Genomic DNA, 7,068 nt, shown 5'->3' on the forward strand with positions numbered 1-7,068 from the left:
TGTGGCCCGCAAGGAAGGAGGATAAAATTTACTGTGAGGACCAAAGGTGATGAGTTTCATTGTGTAAAGACCTCTCTTTTCTCTAGTCCTGCCTCTTCTCTCTTGCCTCCCACAAATTCCATATTTCTCCTTTTACTCTCCAGTCCCTTTGGATGTCTAATCTGACCCTTCTTCCTGGGCCCCAAAGAATGAAAGGATTCCCTCCAGAAGAGTCTGTGTGTGATATTTGTATGAGGTATATGTGCCTCTGGAATGTGAGGAAAGAACTCTCTCTGCTGGTGGAGGATGTAGAGGCTGGCTCTTTATCAGAATCTCATCTCTTTAATACCCAAGAACTCCCTTTCTTCAAAAACTCAAACTCCTACTTATATGATGTATTTCTGGGGAGACTGATGTACAGCAGACTTGGATTGTAAAGTCTTGTCTCAATCTATAATTTGAAAATGGTGGCTATGTAGGTATCACGTGTTTCTGAGGTTGTCTGGTGATATTATCAAAAATACACTTGGAAAATATAGGAGGGAATCAGAACCTCGAGAGACTGTGAAAAAGTGGGGGTAGGTGAAACTGATGTCCTGGGAACCTCCTCTGACATATTACATTTATGGTAAGAAGAAACCAGTGAAGAAATCACAGTGGTGAGGTATAGAAAACATGGGCCAATGGGAAACCTGAATGATCCAAGCTCCTTTTCCCACCACACAAAATCTGTGTCCAGAGCCAACTATGTTGCTATCAGTTACATTACAAGTTATTATGTTTCAAAGAACAATCAATTCTTCTTCAAGCTGTTTCCCCTTCTAATCTATACATTTCTTGTTGGAGAGGAATCTAATGAAAGATTTCCCACTTTGGGTCTGTGACTTCTAACTGTTTCTGGTCTAAAAAACTCCTAAAATATAGGAAGCAGTGGTTAGAGTTTGACCATATAGATAAACTACAGAATTAAGGTAAGTATCTGAGTAAACCTTTGGAACAAAACAGGGAAGATATGAAAATTGGTTAGTTAAGTTTTCTTCAAAGAAATTCATGTAACTGTTAATTGTAAAGCTAGCGCAGAGAAAAAGAGAGCAAGCCGGGCAGTCAGGCAAGAAAAGGAAATTTATTAGAGGGAAAAGAGAGGGTGACTGGCTCTTAAGGAGAACCAGCGTTCTCCCTTTCTGATGGAGTCCTTCTTATACCCCACCAATGAAAAATTCTCCTAAGGGATGGTCATGTAGCCAGAGGTCTGGAATCTGGTGGTCTCGCAGCTTTGAGAAGATAGGTGCCAGTGAGATAACAGGATGCCATTTGGGCAATTTGGTCAGTCTCACAGATCACTGTGATTTATTCTTTCAGCAAGGTTTGCGAGGTCGACATAATGAGCCATCTTATCAATGAGACCCCATGTGGGCCCTATCATTCCAGCCTTTTTGATTTAGGATAAGGGCCTGAAGGTCAATCTTCTGTAACTGCTTCCTGTGGGACAGGGGCATGGGGGGGGTAAGATAAGAAAAGGCTGGAATGCAGATCAAGGGGATTTGTGTGGGGTCAAAGTTTTTGATAATCTGAGTGAGTTAGAAGTAGCTCGTGGATAATTCAGTTGGTAAAAGCTTGTAATCAGTCCTGAAGAAATTTTGAAAAAAGACGCATTAAACATGGGCTGAAAGTTAGAATAAGGGTAAGTAGAAGGAGAGGCCTAGAAAAGGTAGGACCCAGGGCATCCAATTCCAATTGCTTAACCAGTTTTCCCATGAATTACTGAGGTGTTGGTGTATTCTCGAGGCCCTGTTTGTCAGATTTCTTGCTGCTTCCTTTACAACGCCTGATTTATTGGTGTAGAAACAGCAGGCTTCCTCCAAAAATAGGCATAGGCCTCCTTTTTCTGCTGTGAGGAGGTCTAATCCTCTTCTGTTTTGGAGGACCACGGCTGCCAGGGAATCTAGCTGGTTTTGGATAGTGATAAGGCTGTTAGCTATTTCTTCTAGGCTGTCAGTGAGGTCTTTAGAAAGGCTTTGATAGTAATTTAAAGAGGTTGTGAGTCCTGCGGTCCCTGTCCCAATCCCAGCAGCTATTCCTAAACTGATTAATAGAGGAATGAATTGAATTGCCTGTCTGGGTTGGTTATGAGTTAGTGGGATAGGAAGGGTCTGATTGTTAGGAGCAATAGAAATATCTGGGGCCAGATATACCAGGGTGCATGTTCCTGTCCAGTTAGTGGGAAGACATAAATAAGTAGTGGTTCCACATAAGAAAAATATTCCAGGGGTAAGAAGACAACAGCTGAAATCGATAGGATTTCTGGGAACTTGTTAGTAGTCTCTGAAACTGACAGTGAACTCACCAGTGTAGCCCCTACAAGAGGAGTATTTACACCATATGCAGAAGGGAGTCTCCCTGAGAAAGTAAGAGAATGTCCTGCAGTTCCTGAGACATGATAGACAGATCGGCCTGAAGGGAAGGAGAGATGTGAAGTGTGATTACAGAGGTGTGGCGGTATAGTTCCTAGTTGGGGGTAAGAATTGTTTATAGAGTTTTGTCTGGAAAAACAGAAAGGAGCCTGTTGTTGTAGACAAACATCAGAAGTGGTGGGTGTTAAGGAGCAGTAACCAGGCTAGATCAGAGGGTGGGCTTGGGATAGTAATAGAGGCTTTGAATTTTGAGAGAAGGTCTCTCCCAAGAATAGGAGTGGGGCATTTTGGGAGTATGAGAAAAGAATGGGAAAATGGGGTATCTTGAAGTGTGCAAGGTAGAAGTGAAGTGAAGTGAAGTCGCTCAGTCATGTCTGACTCTTTGCGACCCCGTGGACTGTAGCCTGCCAGGCTCCTCCATCCATGGGATTCTCCAGGCAAGAATACTGGAGTGGGTTGCTCATTTCCTTCTCCAGGGGATCTTCCCAACCCAGGGATCGAACCCAGGTCTCCCACACTGCAGGCAGATGCTTTACCCTCTGAGCCACCAGGAAACTCCGTGCAAGGTAGAGGCTCGGTTATTCGTGGTGTAGATATTAAATCATCAACCCCCATTACAGAGACCTGAGGAACCTTGGTTTTTCCGGAGTAGACAGGCATAGCAGAGTAGGTGGCTCCCGTGTCAATGAGAGAGGAGGTCGGCTTACCTGCCTCTGTAAGAATTACCCTGGGCTCTGTAGAGGTGATGGCAGTTGGGGCACACTCAGTCTTCAGCAGTGAGTCCAAGGAGGCTGGGCAGAGCTGGGTCGGAGGACTCCTGCTTGGGACCAGGAGGGGATGTCCGGATCCCTGGAGGGGGATTTGGGCAGTCGACCTTCCAATGTCCCTTTATGCCACAGCTGGGACATGGACCTGGAGGGGGCCTTGGCTTTAGGCATGAGCAGGCCCAGTGGCCTTCTTTGCTGCATTTGAAGCAGGGCCCAGGTGGCTTCCTTTCTTTGTTGGTTGATGGAGGCTTGGAGCCATGTAGGGCAGTGGCTAAAAGGTGGTATTTGGCCTGATCTCGTTGGGCCTTCTCTAGCTTTGCCTGTTCTTCCTGGTTATTGAAAATCTTAAAGGCTAAATTTAAAAGGTCTTGTTGAGGGGTTTGAGGGCCTTCTTCTGCCTTTTTTAGTTTCTTTTGGATATCTGGGGATGACTGGGAGATAAAATGGGTGTTAAGGACAATGGTGCCCTCTGCTGAAGTGGGGTCTAATTTTGTATATTTTTGTAGTGCTTCCATTAACCTGGCTAGACATTGTGCTGGGTTTTCATCTAGCCCTTGAGTTATTTCCTGGAGCTGATCAAAGTTGATGGCTTTATGCCCTGCCTTTTGAAGGCCCACAGTGAGGCAAGCAACCGCATGATTCCGGGCTGCCCGTCCGGTCTCCCTGCCTGATAACCCCAGCTGGGATCATCTCGGGGGACAGCCATTGCCATTAGTGTCATCAGGCCCGTGTATCTCATCGGCACACGCCTGAGAGGCCTGCCATACTCATTCCTTCTCTCCTGGGAGAAGAGTGAAGGAAAGGATGACGTAAGCATCATGCCAGGTTAAGTTGTAAGACTGGGTAAGATACTTGAATTCTTTTAGATAATTATGGGGGTCTGAGGAGAAGGAGCCAGGACGCTTTTCAATCTGAGATAGACCGGTGAGGGAGAATGGGACAGGAACCCAAACACTGCCTTCTGCTCCAGCTACTTCCCATAAACGGAGGAGTGGAGCAGAGGAAGGAGCGGGGTCCTGCGGTGGAGTTTCCTGTTTTAAAGTTGTACAAGCCCAGGAAAGGGCAGGGGATCTAGGGAGGTGGGGTAAGCCTTGGGGCCCTCCGGGTAGAGGGTGCGGCTGAGGTCTCAGAGCTTATCTCAGGCACGGGCTGGGGAGGCGATTGGGAACTATGGCAGAAGCCAGCCCTTGAGAAGGAGGGAGGGAGGAGAGGACGTGTAAGGTGGAGGTTGTGGAACTGGATCTGGAGCGGCTGCAAGGGGATTGGGAGTGATAGGGGGTGGGCTGTGGTCAGAAGGGTCAAAGGAAGAAGAAAAGTCTGAACAGGGATCGGGAGACATTGTATTAGGAGGATGTGGCCCAGAGTGGGCTAAGAGTATTTGAGAAGTAGAACAGGATTCACAGAGAGAGGGTCGAGAGCGAAGAGCAAAGAAAGCCTGAACATAAGGGATTTCTAACCACTTGCCATTGTGGCTGTGGCAGAAGTTATCGAGGTCCTGTGGAATATCATAATTGAGACTTCTGTTTTCTGGCCATTGGGACCTGTTATCAAGTCTGTTACCAAGACCTGTTATTGCAGCCAGACAGTGTTAGAATAGTAAATAAGTCTTTTTGGTCTTATCTCCCCTTGGAAGCCCAAGGCTTTTAGGTTTTGGAGAAGGCATCCTAGAGGAGTAGATTTTGAGGGCTGGAGAGAGAGAGAGAATCCGAGGGAATGGGATTTCACTCACCCTTGTAACCGATGGATGAAAAATGTGTGGATGTCAGTCCAGCAAGGCAAGTGGAGAGTCCCGTCCTGGAGCTCATCTCAGTTTCTTGGCAAGGTCCAAGGGAGGAGACTAGCGGAGGTGGGCTCGTGAGAGGCGCCCACCCAGCTGGATCTTCCCTCCCAGGTTTTGGCACCAGAATGTAAGCCGAGTGCAGAGAAAAAGAGAGTGAGCCGGGCAGTCAGGCAAGAAAAGGAAATTTATTAGAGGGAAAAGAGAGGGTGACTGGCTCTTAAGGAGAACCAGCGTTCTCCCTTTCTGATGGAGTCCTTCTTATACCCCACCAATGAAAAATTCTCTGAAGGGATGGTCACGTAGCTGGAGGTCTGGAATCTGGTGGTCTCACAGCTTTGAGAAGATAGGTGCCAGTGAGATAACAGGATGCCATTTGGGCAATTTGGTCAGTCTCAAGGATCACTGTGATTTATTCTTTGTTTGCGAGGTGGACATAATGAGCCATCTTATCAACGAGACCCCATGTGGGCCCTATCATTAATAATACTAGAATTCCATTAGGTACCACAGCAATTATATTACTGCAACAATAGAAGAAAACCACGATTATCCTCAGTATGCTCAAGACAATTAAAACTGTATTAATAGCCATGTCACTGCATGTCTCTATTTAAATTTCACTACTTAGCCACAACAGTTTGCAGCAGAACTGAGACAATAAAGAACAGCATAGAAAATTTCCCTCCCTTTCTTCAAAAACCTTACCACCATTTGATCCATGAGGAGAGATTCTCAGTGATTGCATTATGTAATAACACAGAATATAAAGGAAAAAAAAAAATGCCAGTTCTCAGAATGCCATTTCTACAAAAGTTAGATCATTATCATTACACTTGAAAATCATCGTCGGTTTTAGTTCATGCATACCCAAGAAAATGAAACTGTTCATATGGCTCAATAATTATGCCTACTTAATTTAATTCCTGCCTCATAGGTATGAGTCAAAAAGAGTTTATAAGCCAGTATTAGCTTTTTCTTCTGTGGATTATAAATAATACCAAAATATCTGTCCTTTAACTCTACAAGCATCTACTTCTCTGTCTCCCAACCTGCCAAACATCAGTTGATGTGTGCACGTTGCTATGCTTTGCAGCCTGTCAGTCAAGGACCCAATATATATGATCAGCACCATTTATTAATTTATGTGTTGTTACATGCCTCCAAGCTGCTAGATGAAATGGCAGTGACATAGTTTTATCACAGTTAGTTTCTGGAAGACTGCCTCAGTAAGGAAGAAATGTGCATACCTGAGTGTGCCAAGTCACCTCAGTCCTGTCCAACTCTTTGTGATTCTATGCGACTGCCAGGTTTCCCTGTCCACCAATTCTTGGAGCTTACTCAGACTCATGTCCATTGAGTTGGTGATGTCATCCAACCATCTCATCTTCTGTTATCTCCTTCTCCTCCTGCCTTCAGTCATTCCCAGCATCAGGGTCTTTTCCAATGAGTCAGTTCTTTGCATCAGGTAGCCAAAGTATTGGAGTTTCAGTTTCAGCATCAGTCCTTCCAATGAACACCCAGGACTGATTTCCTTTAGGATGGACAGGTTAGATCTCTTTGCAGTCCAAGGGACTCTCAAGAGTCTTCTCCAACACCACATTTCAAAAGCATCAATTCTTCGGCACTCAGCTTTCTTTATAATCCAACTCTCACATCCATACATGACCACTGGAAAAACCAAAGCTTTGACCAGATGGACCTTTGGTGGCAAAGTAATGCCTTTGCTTTTTAATATGCTGCTAGGTTGGTCATAGCTTTTCTTCCAAGGAGCAAGCGTCTTTTAACTTCATGGTTGCAGTCACCATCTGCAGTGCTTTTGGAGCCCCCAAAATAAAGTCTGTCACTGTTTCCATTGTTTCCCCATCTATTTGCCATGAAGTGATGGGACCAGATGCCATGATCTTAGTTTTCTGAATGTTGAGTTTCAAGCCAACTTTTTCACTGTCCTCTTTCACTTTCATCAAGAGGCTCTTTAGTTCTTCACTTTCTGCCATAAGTGTGGTGTCATCTGCATATCTGAGGTTATTGATATTTCTCCTGGCAATCTTGATTCCAGCTTATGCTTCATCCAGTCCAGCATTTCTCATGATGTACTCTGCATCTAAGTTAAATAAGCAGAGTGACAATATAC

This window comes from Odocoileus virginianus, unplaced genomic scaffold (genome assembly GCF_023699985.2).
Source record: "Odocoileus virginianus isolate 20LAN1187 ecotype Illinois unplaced genomic scaffold, Ovbor_1.2 Unplaced_Contig_20, whole genome shotgun sequence".
Lineage (NCBI taxonomy): Eukaryota > Metazoa > Chordata > Mammalia > Artiodactyla > Cervidae > Odocoileus > Odocoileus virginianus.